The 24527-nt window shown below is 39.2% G+C and overlaps 1 long non-coding RNA gene across 1 annotated transcript; it reads right to left on the bottom strand.

Annotated features, from left to right (window-relative positions):
• Window positions 1-19785: 19785 nt before the first annotated feature.
• LOC128514813 (uncharacterized) lies at window positions 19786-20538 on the bottom strand. Its single transcript, XR_008356565.1, has 3 exons — window positions 20303-20538; window positions 20111-20183; window positions 19786-19881 (listed from the first exon to the last, which is right to left on the bottom strand). It is a non-coding gene; the product is annotated as an uncharacterized LOC128514813 (long non-coding RNA).
• Between the last annotated feature and the right edge of the window lie 3989 nt (window positions 20539-24527).

Below are 24527 nucleotides of genomic sequence, written 5' to 3'. Positions count from 1 at the left end.
ATCCAAGAAACATTTTTTTCTTTCACCCAGGATCCGAAGCCGATTTGCCACTTAGTAACAATGGCAAGGCGCCTAACAATGCAGACGTCAAACACTAAAAATGATTTTTATTAACTGATAGTCAACAACACGACCAGTTAAACTGGGTATAAACTGGCATGTTGTAGTTGGGATGTAAGAGTTGGAATTCTGGGGATTATACACTGCCTGGCCAAAAATAGGTCACTATTTCAGAAGAGTAAAATGATTGGGATGCATTAAGCTAAGAAAACACTTAAGAAGATTTGAAGTTGAGAACCATTTAACACATTATTATCATGTCATTAGAAAACCACTTGTTAGTGAGGCTTGTCAGAAAGAAAAAGGCTTCAATTTGCTAGGGAGTATAAATATTTGACAGTGTAAGAAGGGAAGCACATGAAGTGCATAGTGGCCCATGTATAAGCCTCTGGAGGCAGTGTTATGGTTTGGGGTTGCTCGAATGAACAATATAACAGTAAGACAAAATTACCAACTTAGTACATCCAGCGTATAGTCTCAGCTTGTTTTAAGTGGTTTTAGACCCACCTTTGTTTAATTGTAATCGACATAGCTGGTACGTTTCCCATCACCAGCAAGACACACACAGAAGAACTAATTTTAAACAAAGGTTTTCCAGACCAACACACAGACAAGTGATGTGGAACTAGCTCAAATAGTTTGGGAAAACAGGAACACATTGTCAGAAATAGGATGAGCCGAGGATGCAGTTGCAGGCCTGACTTTATTAAACACAAAACAAACCCTGGCAGAAACAGAAACAGGATGTATGCTAGAAACTGTGGTTATGCTAAACACTAATTACCAAAGCTAACAAACATAAGTGATAAAGATAACGAATGCAAGAGGGAAAAAAAATCTTAAAACCCTGTAACTAAATTAACAAACCATTCAAATGACAGAAAAAGGTGATGTAAGAGTCGTTTGGGATTGTGTTCATAACCCCGATGGCTGGTGACCTGGTTTGAAACATAAGGCATGACCAGGGAAACGTGTAGTCATGGGTGAAAGTAGGCTTGTATGGTTTAATACTTCATACCCCCAAAAGATTCAGTGGCAGTCTGCAGTACTGGAAAGAGGGAAGAGCAGATGCTTTCCATACCCACATTCAAGACCAGTCAGTGAAGCAGTTTCAGCAAAAAAACACAACTGATAAAATTTTGTCATCTTAAACAACACTTTGTTTAAGTTATTAACTGCTAGTAAGTGGTTCCGTGTTATTTTGATCTTCAAAATAACTAGTTAATGTAAGTGTGAGCTTCCGCCAACACGCTGACAGATTTATGACACACCTCACTCTTCATGGCTAATGTGAGCTACACAAGGCTGAATCCCAAATCCCACTTTGGTATGTGGTATAAGTTATTTTACACAGCACACTAACTTCCCACTGTATGAGATTCAACCCCGAAGGCCTAAAAGTTAGTCTTAACTTAGCTGAGATAAACTTAAGAGATTGTCCACCACTTTCATGATTTTTTCCTTTTAACGTTTTTGATACATAATGCCAGCAAGAATTTAACCCCTGGATGTAGTGCATATGGGAAGTAGCTGCACCAGTACCCTCTGGTGCTTTGCCTGACACACAGGTTTTTAAAAAAATTTCTTTAGTTTTAATTTAAAAAGGCCTTGGGGACTGCTGGGGATTTTTTAAACAAGCCTAATTTTACTGTCAGAAATTACTTAAGTGACAGAAATTATTTAAAGGATCATGAGCAATGATTTCTGCCCCAGGGGGCCTTTGTAAGTGTTTCAAGCAGTTCCCATTTTTAATCACTTGATGCAACAGTGAGCATGCTGTCTAACACTAAAAATCCAAGTGAATCAATGGATTACTCGTTATCTCAGTAAAATGCACTTTTTTTAAAGCATCTGTATAAAAAAATAAAGATGATATGAAACCTGATATGAAGTCAAACAAACCGTATTTAGCACATAAAATTAAGAGATTATTATTATAAATTGTAGTTGTGGATACACCCTACATAGCACACTAGCTTTGCCTTTAATGCTATTTGCAATTCAATTCCGGAACTCAGAACTTATAAAGAGAAACATATGAAATTTACGAAACTGTCCACCACCTACATATGTTTTATATTCTCCGCACTTTTTAGCTACATAGTATTGCTAAAAATTTTAAACTACTTTTACCCCTGGTGATTAAACTCTCAGTTGCCAACTCCACCAGTCGCAGACGGAAATGCGTTGGTGGAGCTAAATAATAATAATAATTAATAATTGATAATAATAAATGGTGCTTGTAGATGTTGTATTGTTCCATGGTCTCTACATGGAGCAACATCAGTTCTGATACATTAATTCAGAGGCCATTCTATCAGAGGCCATCAACTTGAGCATTAGCTTCAATTTATTTATTTTTATTAAATGATTTTTTTTGTGCCTACACTGGGGCCTCCCTGTAGATGCAACAGCTTATCGCCTATGACAGTTTAGAATTCCCCAGATTGGCAAATGATAGACGTGCTGATCTCTGTTCACCTTGTATCGCACGCAGTTATTAGAGAAGTCACCCTCTACAAGAAAGGTAATATTTGGGTGGGAGCTCATATCCTCTGTAAACCCTGCAGCTGCTCAGTGCGAACACCACATGACTGGCAAAGACATAGTGGCTGGATTCTCAAACCTGGCAGTAAAAGTAAATATACAGCCTGTTGCACCCAGGCCTGTGCTCCAATTTTTTTTGATGCTGCCAGGGCTTTTTTCTGCATGTCAGGGTGTGTAACTATCCTAACATGCGTTATTATACACGCATTAAAGTAATTAACCAAATTTGTTCTAAGTCTAAATGCCTAGATGAAAATAAATGATAATGCTTCAATATTTTTTTCCCAAAAAACAACTTTGTACTGTGCATTTAAATTATAAGCAAAAGTCCTTTGAAGGCTTTGCATAGACTTGTTAAAGGAAAATACATGAATAAAAGTCAAATTATAGTTATAATAAACCATTTAATTAGCTTAGACAAAACAAGTAATCAAATTATTGACAGAAGTATGTCTGACTCCTCTACCTTGGGTGGTGATACTGTACATTCCCTTTCCGCTTGCTAGTATTATATTCCTGGTTAACCTATTATGGCACACACCAAAACAATAGACAGACATGTTAGCTGGTGGCGAGTAGTATGTTAAGCGGTGATCTCGATGACGACTTTCCAGAGCTGTACATTTTGTACGTGCTGTATGCTTCATTTTTTGGGACAAATTGTGCAATCCAAAGTCAAATAACACCGCTGTATTGTTAGCAGCTTCTTCTGCTTTCATGCGCTTTGTTTGCCTTCCTTGTCAAAGCCCGCGGCAGGAACTGTGGAGCATGTGCAGAGCACCTAGGCCAATCTCTGTGTCTGATTAAGTTACATGTGCAAGGAGTAGCTTGACTCTCAGCTGCATTATCTGGATGTGCTAGTCTGACTTTGAGAAGTTTGACTGTAGAAGTATGAAAGTCTGGTTTTAGTCAGGTTAACTCACACACACACACACATACTGATTATTTTAAAGGTTTACATTTTTTTAAACTCACTTCCATTTTTACAACAATAGCATGCATCGTGATGCATAGCAACACATGGTGGCAGTTTATTTTACTCCTGTTTGTTCAGACAGGAGAACATGGCCTTATTACAGAAAGTGAGGTCACAAGTGTAGACAGGGGAGACATGACAAGATAACAGGATATAGTAACCAAAAAGGATTATTAATTTCCTGTTACCAGACATATGATCGGGTGGGAAAATGGTGTGCATTAATTGTATACTTTTGTGTTGATGAATTTACATATGTGTATCTCTATAATGTTTCAATATCAATGATTGTTTGTAGTGAGTTTTGAAAGCATTTAATAAAAATTGATTTAAAAGTCAGAGAGAGAGAGAGAGATAGAGAGATAGAGAGAGAGAGAGAGTGTGTGTGTGTGTGAGAGAGAGAGAGTTATACTGGCACTTTTAAATAGACTTCGTGGAACACCAAATCCTTTCAGCTAGAGATATCAGCTGATGCCCTAGGATTTGCCAGGGCAGCCGGAAAAAAAGGTGGGGGAGGGAATTAGGGGGTGTTGCAAAAGTAATGGGTGGAAATGAGGGCGGAAGAGGGTGGGAAGGAGGAAAACAGATATCATAATTCCTATTGACAGGGCAAACTAAATCTTCACACTCTTCTTTTTGACAGAGGTCACATGTTAGATAAAGAAAGAGCTTTTTCCATCTATGACTAGGAGGGAACATTTCTGATCTAAACATAGTGCTGCTGTGCCTAATGGAGTGCAAAAGGGGAGGTGAATAAATAAATACAAACACTTTTAGAAATGAGTAATAAAATGTCCGAGAAGATCCTCATTGCACTGGGGTGTACTCTGCTTCCTTTTAGGTTTCGCAGAATTTAATATGTTTAGCATAGAAACATATGAAACAGTTCTACTTAGAATGCCGTAACTAAGACTCTCTCTCTCTCTCTCTCTTTGTGTGTGTGTGCAACGTGAGGAGTATTTAGGTTCCTGAGATACTCTAAATGCTTGTCGTCTGAGTCCTTTCTGCTGGCTGGTGTGTGTGTGTGTTTTCATTTCTTGGTGTTCCACAAGTATCGGAATCTACAACAGTTTTGACGTTGTGGGGACATTTAGCTGGTCCTCACAAGAAAAACACTTTTATTAAACAGATTCATATACAGAATCGTTTTAGTTACTGAGATTAAGGTTGGTGTTTAATATATCTGCATTATGGAAACACCTAAATACATGCAGTATTAAGCATACAAACACACAATTTCTTGAGCAACTCTTGTTCTCTGAGTGGAGGAAGCATTCCACATGTCAGACAGTAAATCTTTCACACAGTCTGTGGCTCATCTTACTGTCAAAGTGCCCTTCCGCTTCTTCCCCAAATACCCCCCCCCCCTCTACCCCTCCCCCCCTTTCTCCCGCTCACTCAGTTTACTCTCAGCCTTCTCGCTTTCCCTCCACTTTCCTGTGTTCTGTGTCCCAGAGTTGCATTATAAGTCATCAACATCAACCTCATTTACCTTATATTAAACTTCTGGCCTAGTTCAGTTCTAGATAAAATAACTCACTTTGGTTTTCACACTCAAACCAAACATCAATATACTTTTTTAGTGTAACAGTATGTTATGGCTTTTTGTCATTCACGCTTACATTCATACATTCATGTGCGTTCATGATGATTTGTGTAATGTGTAAGATATCGATGGATTTATTGCACATGATGGAGGTTTTTTTCTTTTAACATTAGTTGGAAATAGATGCATGTGCAATTGGTTATACTTTATTAAAAAGCAGGCAGTCCAATCCATTATGTCTTAAATGTGCACACACACACACACACACACACAAAAAGAGCCAAACCCTGATCTCAGGCAAGATTTTCAATGCAGATAATGCTAGCTTTATCTCTCTCTGCTGTCCCGCCGAAAAAAAAAAGAGAGAAAATTCACATCAATAGATTGCAATAATCCACACAGTGGGTGTAGAAAATTACTCATTACTTATTGCTCATTCCTAACCACTTCACAACGCTCACTTTACAGCATGTCTGACCGTCTCCCTGCTGCCACAATAATATAAAATACATATCCCAAATGAGATATATGAGATATGAGATACTATTAAAATAATAGGTTTTTAGATTGGAAATAATAATAATAATAATAATAATGCTTTCAATGTGATTTGACTACCAACAAAAATTCAAGTGGAAAATAAATGCAATTGGAAAAAAGGGAAAATGCATAAGTATGCATACCCCTTAAATAATACCTAGATAAAGCTATAAAGAAACTATTAAATAAGCACATCTTTAGCAATTTATGTATTTATGCAATATATTTCTAATTGTAATGAGATCTCCTATTCTTGGGCTTGTGGCTTGGATCAAAAGGTGACTTTTTTTCTTACACCTTCAGCTGTCTAGTGGAGGTGTGCAGGTTTTATGATCTTTCCAGATTGATATGCAGCATCAATTGATTCTCTAAGACCATTGATTATGTCTTTCCCTCTTGACATCTCACATTCTAAGGATATGAGAGATTTATCGCATGCAAAGAATGACCAGTACTTGCGAGATTTTTCTGCAACTATTTTAATGTTGCTGTAAGTCTCTTAGCAACCTCCCTGATATGTTGTCCTTTCACCAGTTTAGAGGAATGTCCTGTTCTTGCTAATGTCACTGTGGTGCCCTATTTCCTCAACTTGGCCTTGGTGCTCCACAGTAACTCTAATGTTTTGAAAATTCTTTTCTGTTCTTCTACTGATTAATACTTTTCAACCGCAAGATCTCATGCACAGATTGTCAGCTCTTTGTAGACCATTTCTTCAACAATCAGAAAAAAAAACCCATGATGTCGAGAAAATCCCACAATCACAGCTGACCTTTACTTCGGGTTCAGAAGTTGAGCGTGATCATGCATTACTATGTCAGTCTTTCCAGAGTTTCACCTCTGTATGCATTCAAACTAACCCAATTACAGTTACACAAGTTTAAGTAAAACTAGGACTTTTTAATGAATAACAGAACAACAGAACACAAATATGATGTTAAAACTACCTTTATTTCTTTATATAATCCTCTGCTACACTAATACACTTATCCCAGTGTTTTTCTAGAGCTTGGATACCGTAAGGTAGAACGGTTTCTTAGAATGTCGGACAAATGATCACACTGCCTGCTTCAAGTCATGCTCTCACAGGAACTCATTTAATGGCACAGACATGATCACTTGGAGCAAGGTCAGGACTGTATGGGGGATGTGTCTATAACTCCTAGCCAAACTCCTGTAATGTGCAAGTGGTGTGTTGGGCAATATGGGGTCATGCATTTTCCTGCAAAAATAGAATACTTTTGTTGGCCATATGGTGCATCAAACCAGGCTGTTTCACTTAGTGAATGTTTGTAAAACATTTGCACCATTCAAAAGTTTTATTGGCAATAAGATCATCACCATGACCAATTCTTTTGTAACCGGAAAACAGAAATCCCTGCTTGATTTGAGCACCACTCATATATTCTGCATAAAGGTATGAGTATACAATGGGCACTTAAGCAGCTTCATACATTTTGTCACTGAGGTCTTGTACCATGTATCCTTCTCTTACAAATCAGGATAAAGAAATACCGTCCTCTGGTTTCCAATCTTCCAGGCTGATATTGGGGAAATGTTTAAAGAAGAAAGCACCAAATGTAAAATGAAGTGATTGTAATATAGCACTTAAAGTCTTGACAAGATTAAACAAACTGAATAATAATGCGCTAGAAAAATCTGACATCAATTAAATTCTTTTACTGTTGACTTGGGTTTAGTTATTATACATATTAATTGTACAAATGTATTATGGTTATTAAAATGTCTAGTTTAGATTAAAATGTATACAACTATATAAAACACAAAAAACTATAAAGACTATGAGCTTATCAAACAATCCAGAAATGATATGGACAGTCTAACTGTCCCACATAAATAATTATCCCTTCAGGAGCAGAGCAGAAGGGAAGGGGAGACGAGGTTGGCTTGCTTTCACTGATCTAGGTTGATTGACAGACTGCATGTTAATTTCAAATCCTTCCCATTGGCCAATACAATCTCCTGATCCTCAAAGACTATACTACACATGTCACCCCATATGACGTCTGAAACACCCCTGCTTGTGCACAATTTAGAGTCAAGCGTGACACTGATGAGTCCTGCCAGGAAAAAAAAATCCATCGTCGGTATAATCAATTTTTCTTGATAGGCTGATTAAATGACTTTCACTCTCATTTGTAACAGATTAGCTATGAGATGTGACAAAATTTGATCTCTCTAAGCTTTAACGTTATAAGATTTCAGCATGAAGGCTTTCTAGTTAACTAGGATGGTATTCATGTTGGCAGTACATGGAGAAATATATGGGGGTTGTGGAGAGTGGATAATCCAATGTGTAGATTATATAAAATGAGGAAGAAGAAGAAAAAAAGTAGATGATGATGATGATGATGATGATAGTCCGGCTGTTGCTATGTACAGTTTGTCAAATATTTTGTATATCAGTGATAAAGGACCTCCACATGACTACCTACTGCTTGGATATTATTGAGGTGATGAACACATTGATAATGATCAGTGTGTCTAATACTGATAGCTATGTTCAATCATGTGTAAAACTTAGTGCCCCCTATTTTAGTTTTATGTGGAGTTTTTTGTGTATGTAAAAACATAATAAATAATCTGATTGTAGGGTGTCTTAATATTAGCAAAATACAACCTCAGACAGACCACAAAGTATAACTTTTTTCACTGCTCATTTATTTAACGAAATTGAAGCCAAAAAGAAAAAAAACATGTGGGCAAGACTTAAGCTACGTTTACACTGTCAGTTAAATGTGACCTAATTCGGATTTTTTGCTCATATGTGACACATATCGGATACGTTCTATGTCTATGTAAACAGGTAAAAAACACATGCATTCCGATAGTTCGAGATCGGTTTCAGGCCCCCTTCATATGTTGAAATAAATCAGATATGTGCTTATGTGTCGTGTAAACAGACAGATCGGATTTTCTGAGGCACCGTGTTCTGTACATCATTAAAACTGCAACTTCTTCGTGGCTTAATGACGTAATGTTATTCTCCGGTGGAAGTGCGTGTGGAATTATAACATCGCAGGTGACATGGAAGAGGAAAAAGCCCCCTGCCTTGTGTTAATGCTTATTTAGGCTAAATAACATAAAAAATCAGTATTTGGTGAATGAAGCATATGCACACAATTATTGAGTTTTGAGCATGGTAAACACTGAGCATGGTAAATGTAAATAGTAAAAAGTCCATGATAGCAAAATTAGACGAAGACTGAACAAGTACTGTTTGCTTGGAAGGACTGCCAGGAGAAACATTTTCTATTTAAAAAAAACATGGAAGCATGACTAAGGAGCATTTCAGCAGAATCACATCATACCTGGGCCTGGGCCCTTGTAGTCATTGAGTCGGCTCTGTATACCAGAGTATTCTACAGGGCAAATGTGAGGCCATCTGCATGTCAGGTAAAACTTGGTCCAAATTCGGTCATGCAAAAGAATAACGAAGCACACAATTGAACGCAGTGCCGGCCCCAAGCCCGGATAAAATGGGAGTGTTGCATCAGGAAGGGCATCCAGCGTAAAACCTGTGCCAAGTTGTTGTGCGGACTGGATATTCCACTGTGGCGACCCCTTGCTGGGAGCAGCCGAAAGACCAACAACAACAGCTATTGAATCTACAACAGAATGGCTAAAAAAATGAAAAATAAATACATACTTAAAGTTTTCGAATGGCCTAAATAAATGACCTGAATCCAGACCTCAACCCAATTGAAATGTTGTGAGAGATCCTTAACAGAGTTAAAAAAAAAAAAACAAATGTCAGAATGGACTTATAGTCATACAGAAAACAATTATTTCATGTTATTGATGTGATTATTTTATGATGTTATGGAGAATCTAAATCAGTTTTTCCATGGAAGCAACAATGTTTTTATTTTTATTTATTCATTTTTTTGTCAAATTTAATAAATATTTAACTTCAGTTAAGCAATAAAAAAGCACAGTAAAGCACTGCCACAACAACAGTCCAACAGTAAAACAGATAAACAGCAAAAGCATTATTTGTCCCAAACCGTTAAACAAAATGCCACAAACTAATTGCAAGAGGCTAACCTTAATTATTTCTCAAGATAACGAGCAGAGAGAATCAAATGTCAGTGTTCACATACTTATCTGTGTAGCATTAGCTAAGATACTTTTAAGCTAAGTAAGCCACTTCTTTTTAATACTACCAGATGTCAGATAAACACCTGGGTAATGTACGTCTTAATTTTTTTTGGGTGAAAAACAGGAAAAGAAAGACTACCCTGAAAGATATTCAGAGATCACACTGTTAGGAGGCCAATGTTAATATTGTACAATTTAGAAAAAGTGCATGGTGACCAGTAAGTATCACCACCACAGGGTCTGTGTACTGGTAAACCTTTAATTAAGGTCTATAAAAGAGAAGATGCCCTTTGTACACACAGTACAGGGGCTCTAAACCAAGTCTAGGTCATTTTTTTGACATTGCAGGGTTAGGTCAGATAGAGGTGCCTTGGGTTTGCCATTATAATAGCATATCTATTAGACCCTATGGTGTGAGCCCATCCAGGGTTACGTGGTATGAAATGTCACCTTTGATGTTCATAGATGGGGAGTTGCTGCATGAAGTAGTATTAGAATCCTAGGAGGGGCTTACATGGCCAAGGCACCTGGAAGCTGACAGGGGTTAAACCTGACCCATACACAGCTGCCAAGACAGGGTTTAACATATGGTCGCTCAACTTGAAGGTCATTATCAGTTTGGGAGAACCTCCAAGATGCTGCTCTACATCTTTTTATGTTCCTCTGATAAGGACCCAGAAGAATGACTGACCATTCCAGTGTAAGGATCTGTTGAGGAGTATATCCTCTGAACCGCGTATTCTGAACCATTGATTTACACTGAGCCATGCCTGCAAACAAAATGTTTATTTGAATAGATTGTAACTCAATCTGTTTTTCTGTTTGTTGGTCATTGTTGAGCCTGGGTGTTTATCAAGCGATTTATGTTGAGGGTCTTGGACTAGGAGAACTCAGGACTCTGAGGCAAGGTTCAAATCTACCAGCCAAGTGCCTTGTGTCAGCATAGGCATCCCTGCACAGTCATTTCAGTGACACTAAATCAGACAGCATTCTTCAGACAGTCAATTCCCAGCCAGTGATGACATAACTGGTGTTAATCTTCAACTTCCAAAATATACTGGCTGCATGAGCCTTATACCATCGGTATTTGTGGCTACCCACTCAGTATGGTGTGAACTATGGTGGGAATCTGACCTACGTGCAGAAAGACAGTGGCACTGTATGTTGTGTGTGGAGGGGAAAGCAGCTCCAAGTTAAGAGCTGTAAATTAGTTGAAATTGTGCTAAATGAGCTGGCTCAGCAATATACAACGTGTGGTATGTTTAGGGAAAAATCTTTTGACCTAACAAGCAACAAAGGGATGGACTGCCTTAAGGAAGATGAGAAAGTGTGTGTGTGTGTGTGTGTAGGGGGGTTATATCAACTTTTAAGAATACTTCATGTTCAAAAGTTAGTACCCCCTCTTTTAAGTCTGTTTTATTTCTGTGTTTGTGTGTGTGTAATAATAATAATAATAATAATAATCTCATCATAGCAGGTCTCAGTATTAGGCAAATAAAACCTCCGACAAATTACATGTCATGTCATGGTCCATCAAGCGACAGATATATATCCGTCGTTTCTGTGGCAGTTATGTACAAGGTCGGGTTGTCAGCTTAACAATTGTATCTGAGCACTTGAGAGTGAAGGACCTTGCCCATGAGTCTAACAGTAGTGATCCGGTGATGTTGGGGCTTAAACTGGGGACTTCCTAGTCAGCAGTCCAACACCTTAATCACTAAGTACCCCCATGATTCCTATTTTCCCCATTTGCCTTTACAACATTGCTTCATTTCATTTAGATTTGTGCCATTTGCTTATGCACAGCTCTGTTTAGGTCCTGCCATAGCATTTCAATTGGGTTAATGTCTGCACTTTGATAAGGTAATTCCAAAAAACATGACTTTTTTTTAGTCACTCTGATGAAGATTTGGTGTGCTTCAGATTATTGTTCTGCAGAAACTATTTCTTCTCACAAGACCATTGCTTTTGTCTTTCCCTCTTGGCATTGTGTTACTACATCTAAATGCTCCCGATCAGAAAACTGCCCAAACTTCTGCCTTAATAAAAGAAAAATTAGCAGTCCTTTTATAGTCAGATGTCTCCAAATCATGGGTATTTCTGTTAACAGGGTTGAAATCATAGTACACAGTAAAATCTCCAATGTTTATTTAACACTTTCAGAGTTTATTTGAGTCCAACTGGACTCATATAAACACTGCCGGGTATTTCAACACTGTGGAATTTGCTGTGTCAGTCTGCATAGGTTTTGACCATTCATAGCTAATCATACAGTACAGCAAGTACATCATAGATCAATATGGTTTGTAGTACCTTTGTAGACTGCTTCAAAGATGGTTTGCCATGAGATTGGCTGGCTTTGTAGCCGAGTCATCAATGACTACACAGGAATCGTAAGTACATCGTATCATGCCATAGCTAATGCGTGTCCAATTTGTGAGTAATTTAGGGCATTATGTCACATAGTTGTGCAACCAGGGCCAAGAATTTAAATTCAGCATGCCCTAATAGGTTTGGGAATGTGGTCCACACGGCACTCAACATGCTGCGTGTTTTTATTTTCTAAGTAAACAGTCCAAAAATGCATATCACTTAAAAAAAAAAAAACACACACACAATTATATTAATACATTTCCAGCCTCGTTGAACCATTTCTAGAACATTATCTGACAATGTTTTTAGAGCATCCAGAAGGCTGGACAGCATGAACATTTTATGAACCAAACATCATACCCTGTGGGGTTACTGTGTGTACAGCACATTATTTGGGAGAAGATCAGAAATGCCTTTTTTATGTGTATGTGTTTGTTATTTGCAGCCTATGAACTCTCACCCGTGTGTGTGTGTGTGTGTGTGTGTGTGTGTGTTGCACTCAAACTTGCACTTTGTGGTTGCAGTCTATCCTTTTAAGTTAATGAAAGCATGTTCTCTAAGTCTCACTCGAGCACAAATACACATTGTACAGACAGAAGAGCATATCATTACAAATCACTTAAGTGCAACCCACACCAGACCCAGACACACACACACACACACACACACACACATTCTATTTTTAATCAACAGAGATACACTAAAGTATAAACACTGACCAACAGAAAATCATATTTACACCCAACACTTATGTTTTGAAAATGAAATAGACATGTATACTGTATCATTAGAAGCAGCCTCTTAATCTCCAAAGATTTTGGTCACTCTGTCAAGAGCATTTCTAAATAAGTAGCAATGACAAAAACTCATCTCCTGTGCACTCTCGGCCAAACCCCTAATCACTGCACTGCAACTGGCTCCAGCAGGCTGAGATGGACATCCTACTCCTGACGTTCTGTAGACTTTTGTATCAGTCCTGCGGAAACAAGAGTTAGAGATAAAGATACAGTCAGCATGAGTGTCATGCTGTTCTTCACAACAAATGATGCTTCATGTATTTTGAGGCTCACAACTGTTTCTGTTGAATATATTTAAATATTTTTCCTATACAGCGTATATAAAAGGTCTTCACACCCTGGCTTATACATTTAATCATCCTAATGTGATACCCATACAAAAAGAAAGTCCCACATCTTAACACACTCATGTGTAATGGTTAATATTACACATTACTTTTTATTCTATTTTTTTTTAACTCTACGTTCGTCATGTTTGTTGTTATGTCAAAGAAAACAACATGTGGGCAATATTAAGTTCCCTCTTACTGTTTCCACAGGATTTAAGAGGGTAAGTTGCAACCAGATGCTGCTAATCATCAGCACTTGATTAATTGATCATCAGCAGGTGTGCAGACCTTTATGAAAACAGCAATCTTGGCAGTTTGCTGGTCTAGAGCATTCAGCTGTGGGTTAACACAACACCAAGATGGAATGACGTAACCATCTTAGAGAGGCAGTTGTTGCTGGACGTCAGTCTGTAAAAGGTTACGAAGCCATTTCTAACAAGTTGGGAGTTCATCATCTACAATAAGAAAGATTATTTACAAGTGGAAAGAATTTAATACAGTTGCCAGTCTTTGCAGGTATGGATGTCCCAAGGTGTAAGTTCTTTGACTTGGACAGCATCACAGACATGAGTTGACGTCTTACAAAAAAGGGGTAGCTTAAATAGGAAAAACGAGAAAAGAAAAGGATTTTAAGGAGGCAGGGAGAAAGAAAAGGAAGAGTGGTTGTGGGTCCAGAGGCAGTGTCCAGCTGGCAGAAAGAAACTTAGCTTGCGAGTGTTGGCAGCGACAGAGTGGCAAAGTGGGTATGTGTGTGTCTTCAACGAAGCTTCTTGGCATCCGACATCTGGGCAGCTTTCCTGAATGGAAACAGGAGCCTATGCAGCAAATGCAGTGGCCTTTTCCTCCTCGGTGTTTGGATTGCAAAGGCTGATTCTCGGCGAAAGTGAAAGTGCCACATGAGCTTGTGCATCCTTTTTTACTACTTTCTCCTATGCAACGATTAAACGGTGGTGCTCAGTCCCCAGGGTGCGGGGCATTGCTCCAATCACATGCCATGCAGGTTTAGGCTGGTGAATGTTGGTGGCAGTAGAGTGGCTGAGTGGATTCTTCATGAGCATTGGCTCCTGCAGGTTTCTTAACGTGGCCCTCACAGTCACAGCCAGCTGGTCCCACCCAGCCATCCATTGGTGTGGCCTTAGGCGAACACTGCTTACATGCCACTCACTTGTTTAGGCTGGTAAATGCTGGTGATGGTAAAGTGGAAAAGTGGCTCTCATAGTTACGGGCAGCTAACCCCACCCAGCCATCCATTGGCTCGAGTGGATTCATCGTGGGCATCAGCTTCAGCTCTCACAGTCCCCAACCAGCCATCCATTGGTGTGGCCTTAGGCAAGCCCTCCTGTACATGCCACTCACGTGTTTAGAGAGGTGTAAATGCTGGTGGTGATAGGGCAGCAGAGTGGCTCTCGCAGTTGTGGGCTCCCGGCCCCACCCAGCCATCCATTGGCACAGCCTCAGGTGTGAGTCTTCATGGCTTACCCAGATTGGGAACGGGGGCCATAACAGCAACCATAGAAACCTTTCCCTCTTCAGCAGCTGGATGACAAGGGCTCGTGAAGGTGAAGGTGCTGCAGCAGCTCATGCAGTACTTTGGCCAGCAGGTATTCAGTCCACCTGCATTTGAAGATTGTGGGGCATGTTCATATGAAATATACAGAAGAGTGACTAAAATCATGGTTTTGGAATAGCTTTGTCAAAGTCCAGACCCCAACAAAACTGAAATGCTGTGGCAGGACCCTAACAGGGCTGTGCATAAGCGAATGGGCAAAAATCTTAATGGACTTAATCAATCAATGTTTTAAAGAAAAACAACATTCTGGTTAGAGATTTCGGTCTACTTAGGATGTGAATGATGACACTATGAATGATGAGTGCATTACCCTTCTTATTCTGAAATGCCCATTGCTTAGGAATAAGGTCAATCTGGACTCATCAGAACTTGTGATCTCTTTCCATTGCTCCAAAGTACAATCTTTATGCTTGCTAGCAAGCCTTTTTTCTGATTTTCTCATCACATTATAGTGTTACTTTCACTGTTACACAAACTTCAGTGATGCCCCCCTTAACTAATACTTTATTGAAGCAATATTTGATTGTAATGCACCACTCAATGTTTGCATCCTTCACTCACATCCTTATTTGGCCATTTTATTCCCCACTTCTTTGCAAAAACCTTCTATCCCAACAACAAGAGATGTGCTTGGCAGATATTCCTGCCGGTAATTTAATGTTACTGTAAATCTCTTGGCAGTCTCCCTAATAAGTTTTCCACTTCCCTTTAATCAGATTTGAAGGAAGTGTTTCTGTGATGTTTGTATGTTGATGTTGCTTTTACCATGCTCTATGGTGCATTTAATGTGTGAAAATTGCCTTGTACCCATCTCCTGATTGATACTTGTTGACATTGAGTTTCTGTACATCTTTTGTAAACTGGTTGTAGACTATGGCTTTAGCAATCAAATAAAACCAGGAAAGTCATACAAATAAAGCATATGGGTGACATGTAGTGATGGTGCATAGCTAAGTGTAAATTCTGAGCACAGTAAAAAAAAAAATTGGCTTTTTATATTGAAAAAGTTTTAAATTTAAAATATGTCACCCATTTACAGATCTAAATGGAATACGTTTCTGTTTGGAAGGTTAATGAACTAGGTGTCAGGGCAGTGGAGGGTGTTGGGAGTGCAGAACGAGAATGAAAAAGAGAAAGAGAACCATATATCAGTTAGTGAGTGATAGGTGAGCAGTGGAGCTTGTTTGAACATCTGGAGTCTCTGTAATATTGAATAGAGAAGAAAATGAAACCCTAAAAAAATATGAGGAGTCAGTGAGCAGTGATGTGTTATACACCAATTGCCTGCATGACCTTTGACCACCAGCCATCTCCTCACACCTGCTATACTAGTGAAGCCATATTGTTTTAATCTCCTAAAGCTCTCAGCTTCACCTACAGCCTAAGGGACCTACTATGGAGAAAAAAACGACAAAGCTAGCACTTTCCTCATTTTTTCCCCATAGTGGAAATAATTATTTATTGAAAGCTTTAGTAAGCTAGAATCATTGGGATAATTTCTTAAAGATCCCTTGAGAAAATATAAAGAGTGTATATGTACCATAGATGTAAATATTTAATGGTATCTGCTGCATTTGTTGCATGTGAGTTGATTATTGCACAAGTTGATTGTGCAGAATAACAGAACACAGTTATGGGAGTAAAAACTCTTCATATAATTCCGAGATGATCAGACTGCCTGCTTCACTTTTGAAACACTGCCCTCAATGGAAATCCTTAAATGGCCCAAACATGTAAAAATGGATGGGGGTGAGATCAGGACTGTATTGAGGCTATGGCAATAAATTCCAGTAAATTTTGAGGAATGTTCACAGGCACGACAGCAAGTGGGTCCGAGCAACCTCGGTTAGAATCGTCCTTCATGAACCTGCTGCCTTTAATCTCTTTAGACTCATTAATGTATTGGTCTTAAGGTCAATCGATTTTTTTTATGCCTTCATTAATAAAAAATTACAACATCAGTCCCAATTTGACTTTAATGTTAACGAAATCATCCACAATGTAAGAGTTTACCCTACTTAGACAGGTTTTATTCACTTAGACAATTAGATTTTTTTTAAATCTTGTATACCAAATGAAATGTTTTATAAATGGCATTTACACATCAAGTCTAATCTTTTTCCAACTGTAAATAGTCCCTAGCAGCTTGTGTGTAAACATATCTGCTTTAGAAGACGATTTTTGACACATTGTCCAAGTTCTATGTTGGAAATGTAATCCGTGAGCGTTAAATCACTTGAGGTTCTACCTGGAATTCTTATACATATGTATAACCTATTCAGCCGTCTACCTTTTGATCAAAGAGCTGATCCTTTGTGACTAAATCGTCAGAAGCAGCGTTCAGCGCTGAAGTTCCTGACACAATGGAAAACCTCAGCGTCTAAACGTTATCTTTCCAGGAAGTCGTTGAGAAGTGGTTGATGGTAGATGCAAACTACATCCATATGCTTGTAGGATCTGACCCTCGGGCCCTATGTCTCAGTTGTGTTGGTTTGATCCTGAAGGTGACATTCTCATGGCAGAGACAGGGTGTGCATACCCAAGAGACACCTGCATATACATGGACTAATGTAGCTGGTGGAGCACCTACTTTTTCCTATATAACCTGTCACACAGATGTCCACACACACACACACACACACAGACACGGTACACGCTGAAAAGAAGGACCATTAGTCGCTCGGTTGTGACAACAGTCAGGTGTTCAGACATGCACTTACATATAAACCAAACCTTCGGAGAACGGGTTTGTTCAAGTCTATTTTAACACCCCTAATTTAAACAAACTGCTATACAATTTTTTAAATCCCCCCTCCACACACACACACACACACACACACTCCCTCCGCACTGCAACAAAGCACAAAGTAGATTTCAGATGTTAAGCTGGTTTGTTTGTTTCAGCCTTTCACATCAGTTCTGGCATCCTGACATCAAACAGTTTTGCTGAAGTGTTTACTGAAGCCCATCCGGTTGCACGCATCTGCGTGAAAGGCATTAGAAGGCTTGTGCAGCGAATTTATTTTTAGTAATTACACAGGAATGGCAGTGTAAGGTTACTGTCAACATCTCTGTCAACAACTCATTCCATTCTCATTGTGTTATGTAACATGGGCTGCGTGTTTCTATTATACCTTGTTCTTCCGTTGTACTGATTGAACTTGTGATTCTGTGCTGTATACAATGTGGAAATATGGCAGCATGCTGCACTGGAAGCTTGTTGAATTGACTCCCATTACTTGTTGCATGTGAATCACATATCTTTCCTATTAATTTAGGTTAGTGGTCGCCAGTTAATGATTGCAGGAGGTCAGTTTGTGTGTGCACTTGCGTGTGGTTCGAGGGGTTAAGACTGGACGCGCCTGAGTCAAGCATGACTCTCTGCACTCACTTGGTGCAGTGTGTTCCAGGGCCAGGGACCCCGCGGAGAGCCTTTCCTCATTCGGAGGGAATTATAGCTGGGCATAGGTGAAGCCTACTGCTGGGCTTCTTGTCCTTTCCAGGATGCCCTGCTGGTTGAAAACAAATCACACAAATGTGCAGTCACACAACTGGACTTCAACCTTAAGCTTTGTATTCCTGACACATTTTTTTTTTTGTCTTGGACTTATTCTTTTAATAGCCATTAACTGGTTTTTCCCTTTCTCTCCCACACATACACACACCCACACACACTCATATTTAAAGTTAAAAGATGTGCTTCCTGCTGACTCAAAAATTCCCAATGCCTCATTCGGCTGTTTCATGGAATGTTGCACCAGATATTTTCCAGTAATAGTCCTTAAACACTCCTGAGCATCACTCATGGATGAACTCATCCCAGACATTTATTAGAAGAAGGTATTGTTCTTCTTTATTACAGAGAAGCTAACAGTCAATGAGTAGGCACTAGATTCTTACTGGCATAACAAACTCATTCTGGACCTATAAAAGAAGTGATTTAATCTATTGTTGTGCTATGTTACATTTTTACAATTCTACCGGAATTGTATCCATATTCAGCATAGAAAAAACTATGCATAAATACAATTTTATGCAGAATATTATTATATTCTTGTGCAAAACTGCTGTGTACAGTATGCGATTACAACCACATGGCCGAACATGCACAGTTAAATCCCATTAGTGGGTTCAGTGCATCACCCTGGGCCATTGATCCAGAAGTCATCATTCATTGAAGGCTACATCCGAATCTGCAAGAAACTGCTGACAAACAAAATAAATATTAATATCAGATGAGGGGTTCGGAAACAATGCTTCACAGAATCATGTCTCAGCAGATTTAAAAAAAGATTGAAAACCAGAGAAGACGATGTCGGTGACATGGTTCCCATTTACTCCGAACTCATCAAAGCCAAATTCAAGACATTTGTAACAGCTTGATCAACAAAACATATTTTAATAACGACAATCTCGTGTATCCACTCTTGTGGATTTATTGTTCTCATTTTGGGTACGTCTCGGGTCAATGAAGAAAGCAATAATGTTAGACATTGTAACATATTGACATTGTTTTTTTGCAATTGGGCCCCAGCTGTGGCATTACAGACTTGTATGTTAAGACTAAGCTGCCAGAAGTCTCATAAATCCCTGAGGCTCCTGCTGAAGTTTTAGTTGGTGACATCAGGCTCTCCACTGCCCTGGCTACGCAAATGAGACATTACATACCTTTGGATAAATATATATTGGCCATGCATTTCCTCCTACATGGCTATAACTTAGCACTCCTTTGTACAAACCAAGTCCAAGGAACATTTTGAGCAAAATAGGAATAAAGCTAATAAATGACCAAAGCTAGCAGTTCTTTCTAGCCTGATGACATGTTTTGTATCACCTCTGGCTAGATGAGCATGAAAAATCTTCTTAAAGATGTAGTGTCCAGTTCTGCTCACTTCCTCTTAGGAGGTGTGGTTGGCACCAGTCCTGTGAGTGGTGGGAGCTGTCCGTGCAGTCATCGCACTAAGTGAGTTAGGGACTGCTGTGGCTTGCTTTCTCCAAACCTTCCTAGCAATGGACAAAAGAGTCTAGTGTGGGAGCACACACACACACACACACACACACACACACACACACACACACACACACACAAACATCCTACTCTGTTATTAGCTCCTAGTAGAGATGGGGAAGTATAAACGAGATCCATGAAGATCTGAGTGTTTTGGAAGTCTTTGATGGTTACATGTGTGTCACCATGAAAACATCTGTTTCAAGAATGATGATGATGAGGTCTTGCACTGAGCTCAGGCCTACCTGTCGCTTTACAGCTACATGCTTAATCTTTCCATTTTCCCCTGCAAAGCAGGTTCCATTGCCACACTGTCTCCTATAAAGGCAACAGTACTCAAGTTAAAAAGTTATACACATATATATATATACTCGTACAGAATGCTACTACATTCATCCAAACAGATAACTGTAATATAGTAAGTGGTGAAAAAACACCTGTTGGAGAATGTATGCCCTGTATCCTTCATTGCCTGTTTCCTTTATCATCCTGGTTAATGGTGGCCGAACATTCCTTTTGCAGTGCTCTGCTCCAGCGCAACCTGCTTTTGTGCCAGAACACTAAGAGATTATGGCATGCTGGAATCTGATCCCACTGCCGGGAGTCACATGCAGCTACATCGCTAGAATGGAATATTGGATCTGGATGAATAGGGAGTTTAGATTTTGTTCAGCCTTTAACAGCTCTAGCTTGAAAAAAAAAAAAATGTTCCTCCAGTTTTAATTGCACTTCAGGGCCTGGACAATGTCTATGTGCTGTGTAAACAAGGATGACATTTGGCAGGATTTAGTTGGCATAGAATACTGTATATTTGAGTGTGATCTATTCGAGCTGTATCTTTAAACATGTTACCATTGCAATTTAGGCCATCTGAGAACTTGTTTACATATTTTAAAGCTACACTGAGATTTTTTTTAAAACAATCTTGTTTATATCATCTCTGGTGTATACATACTCACTCTTGGAGTCAATTTCTGTTACATCTCTCATTGGGGCTCATCCTATTACGAGGCTCCGAGGACCGAGTGCAGTTTGATGTATGGGTAGAATGAGACAAGCGAGCAGTGGGTAAACAAAGCAATTATGGATTTAAAACATTTGAACATTGATTCATCCATCACAGATCAGAAATGATTGCATCTTGAACTACAGCTATGTAAATCTTTACAACAAATCAGGGTAAATTATTATTATTATTATTATTATTATTATTATTTATCATAGAATCAGCATCCAGGATGTTGAATATGAAGATTATAAGCAAGATCTCCATCACTTCAGAAGCTTCTTCATACCTTCCCTTTGCCTTCTCATCATATCATCCCTTAATTAGTTCTGAAATACCTCGCGGCAGAAGCAGTAGGCTATCCAGTGTTTGCGCTTCTATTTGTCCAACCTATGATTTGCCTTCCACAGAGTAACAGACCCACTAACAGAATAATGACAGGAATGCCAAGGTCAGCTGAAGGGAGTTAAAGAAGTGCTGACGGTGGAAAAGGTAATCGAGCCAAACGTGCAAAAATTTCCTTATGTAAATCCAAACTATTTAAAATCCTGGTTTAAAAATATAAAATAACACACCGATCAGCCAAAACATAAAGACCACATAACATTAACATTTTAACACTGATTATCAATTATATGTCAGTATATATTGATATACTTATATTTATATAAATACACCAAAGATCCCTACTGTGCATCAGGAACCGCAAGTAAATACTCTATGACCGCTGACCCAGCCTCCCCAGATCGCAATGCATTCGAGCACCCATTGGATGCACCAGACAAACAAGTCCAATCCACCAAGGCCCCATCCTACAACCCACAGCACCCAAAGGATCATCCACTGCCAATATCATGGTGCCAGACACCACAGCACTCCCCAAAGGCCCTGTGGAGAGACGTCCCAAGGGGCCAGAGCCACCGCAGTGGCAAAAACCTGGGTGGATATAATGTTAATGGTTTTAATGTTAGGGGAGATCAGTGTATAATAACAATAATTCTCGACATATAGTTTAAAACAATCTTTGGAAAAAAAAAGAAAAAAAAAAAAAAAATATATATATATATATTTAGCCATGCATGAGATCCATGATCTGCGTAGTTCATTAGTGTCAGTCTATGTTTACATTTTTCTGACCCAGGAATTAGCTCCAACCAAGATGTGTGGACTGGAGCCCACTTGCTTTAAAATGAAAGATGGCTTCAGCACAAAAAACATATGAATGGGTTTAGTTTGAAGGAAAGTATGCCGTTTCAGTTTTACATTAATCACAGGTTGCAGAGATACAGAAAGACTCTTATGGACTGAATGGTACTTGCATATAATAAAGAGGGCTGCTTGATGCTCTTTTACTTCCTCTTACATGCTGAGAGCCCAGACACACACACACGCACAAACACACACAGCACAGCTCTCACATTCCAGTTCATTCCTCAGGAGAAATTCCTGAAGCAGGTGGAAAAAAAGAGAAAGAGAGGTGAGGGGAAACAAAAGAAGAAATGTGCCGAGTAATTAAAAAACTACTAATCTAGCTCCAAAGGCGGCTGACAGAGCGCAAGAGGTAGTTATGCTTGTTTTTAGTGGTCCAGTCTCAACACTGGGTTCTGCTGATGGGCCCAGAGCTCTGTGCCTTCCAGGAACCGAAGCACATGCCTCAGCAGCCTGCAAGGCCCTGTTGTTTTAGCAGAGCACAACACTGTAGGGTATGCAGTGCTGACCCAGCAAAATCCCACATTCAAGCCACACTCTAATCATCTTCTACCACCCACCAGGGCAGCCACCAGACGCTCGGAGACAGAGGGGGGGGGGGGGGGGGGGGGGGGGGGGGTTAAATGAATGGATGCATTGGTCTATTTTAAGTAACGCCATGTGCTTACACACATGCACACAGATAGACACACAAACAAAACATTTCTGAGCATGAAAGGGGTAAAAAAATAAACTCCATCATTCAGACCCACTGTGGCATAGTTATACATGTTCCAAATATGCATGTACATATGTGAGTGTATATATAAATCATTGTTGTGTGGCTGGCCAAATTTTCCATGACAAAATCGAAGACTTTGAAGCTTGAAGTTCTCCTAATGTCCTCTGTCATTATTACTGCTGCCACAAAGCCAGGCATGGGCCAACTTCCCCTCGCCCAGTGTGTGTGTGTTGTGTTATGGCCGCCTTTTTGCCGTGGTCAACTCATAAAGTTGTGTTATACATTCAGTAAAGTGGAGTTTGAAAGACGGAAAGTGAAACCATGTGAAAATGTTCCTTTACGAAATAATTGTTAGTACAAAAAAAATTATTATCAGGAGCAATATGAATGGAAAGTAGAATGTTGGAAGCTTACTGTATGACATAAAGTTCAGAATTCTGTAGAATATAGTATGGTCTATTTTTGCTTTACAGTTTTATTTCAATGTTGTATCAGACTTTTTAGACCCTAGAATATAAAGCATTTTATAGAAAATCTTCTGTCATGGGTGTAACTTCTGATTTAATTACGTAAGTCATTGTCAAGATCTCTACACAGAAAATGTGAGATTACCTGCCACCACTATCTGTAACTTCTGATGTTATTTTCATATCACCTATATTGGTTTTAAAGAATCAGAATGTGTCGTATCTCTTGGTTCCAGTCATTTTGTACAGGTTGCGCATGTGGCATTTTAATCAAAGTTTTTTCATTGCCATCATTGCAGCCTCACAGCTTCAGGGTCATCAGTTCAATCTTGAGCAAGGCTTGTTGTCTGCAGTTTATCTGATTTCCTAGCAAAAAATGCCTTTACCACTCTAAAGCCTTGTGCATGTGTGTGCTTTGTACAATACACTGAATTCACTGTGACCCTACTCAGTTTGAAGCAATTACTGAATTTAATCCACCTAAAATATATTTAAACTTGGTTAACATCTGAAACTTTGGATGCCTAGGTCACTTTCATCCATGCATCGTCTATACTGCACAGAAAGAGCTGAAGCTTATCGTTGAAAATGTAGGGCACCAATTGGACGGGCAATTCTGAAACACCAATCACTGCTTAAAACGCATGTATTTGGACTATTGAGGAAACCTGAGGACACAAAGAAAACCCACTAACCATAGAGAGAACACGCTCACTCCACACCAGAGGTTAGATTTGAACCCTGACCCTGTAGGTGCCAGGCAACAGTCATTCAGTTCTGACAGTTTCAGTACCATGAAAAAAGGTCAGCTGAATTGACAAAGTGAGTTAATTATTTTGGGTTTTTTTTAACCAAAAAAAAAAAAAAATCTGTTAAAGAAAAAACATTTAACTTTAGATAGCTATAAATAAAGTTATTGCTCCTTTAACTTAAAAACATGTCTTATTTCTCTGATGACTGTCACCACACCTCTAACTCTTCAAGTCTAAATAGACATTGTTCACAATAAATACTCAAGATCATGATTTAGCTTCATATATGATCTTTATCATGCACAAGAACGATCAGATTGGAGAATGTAAGCAGGCCAGGCGATAATGAGCATCGCCACACATCTTTAGCACTGTTTAATAAGACAGACAATGGTTAAAAACAAGCTCTTTAAACTGAGCAGTTGCAGATGTCCCCCTGCGTCCTGCGCTCCGCGCTGAGTGGCCGTGAAGGATGTGCGCGGTCCCTTAAGACCGAGCTCGGGCTAC

This window comes from Clarias gariepinus, chromosome 27 (genome assembly GCF_024256425.1).
Source record: "Clarias gariepinus isolate MV-2021 ecotype Netherlands chromosome 27, CGAR_prim_01v2, whole genome shotgun sequence".
Classification (NCBI taxonomy): Eukaryota; Metazoa; Chordata; class Actinopteri; order Siluriformes; family Clariidae; genus Clarias; species Clarias gariepinus.
This window is presented reverse-complemented; position numbering and strand designations above follow the sequence as displayed.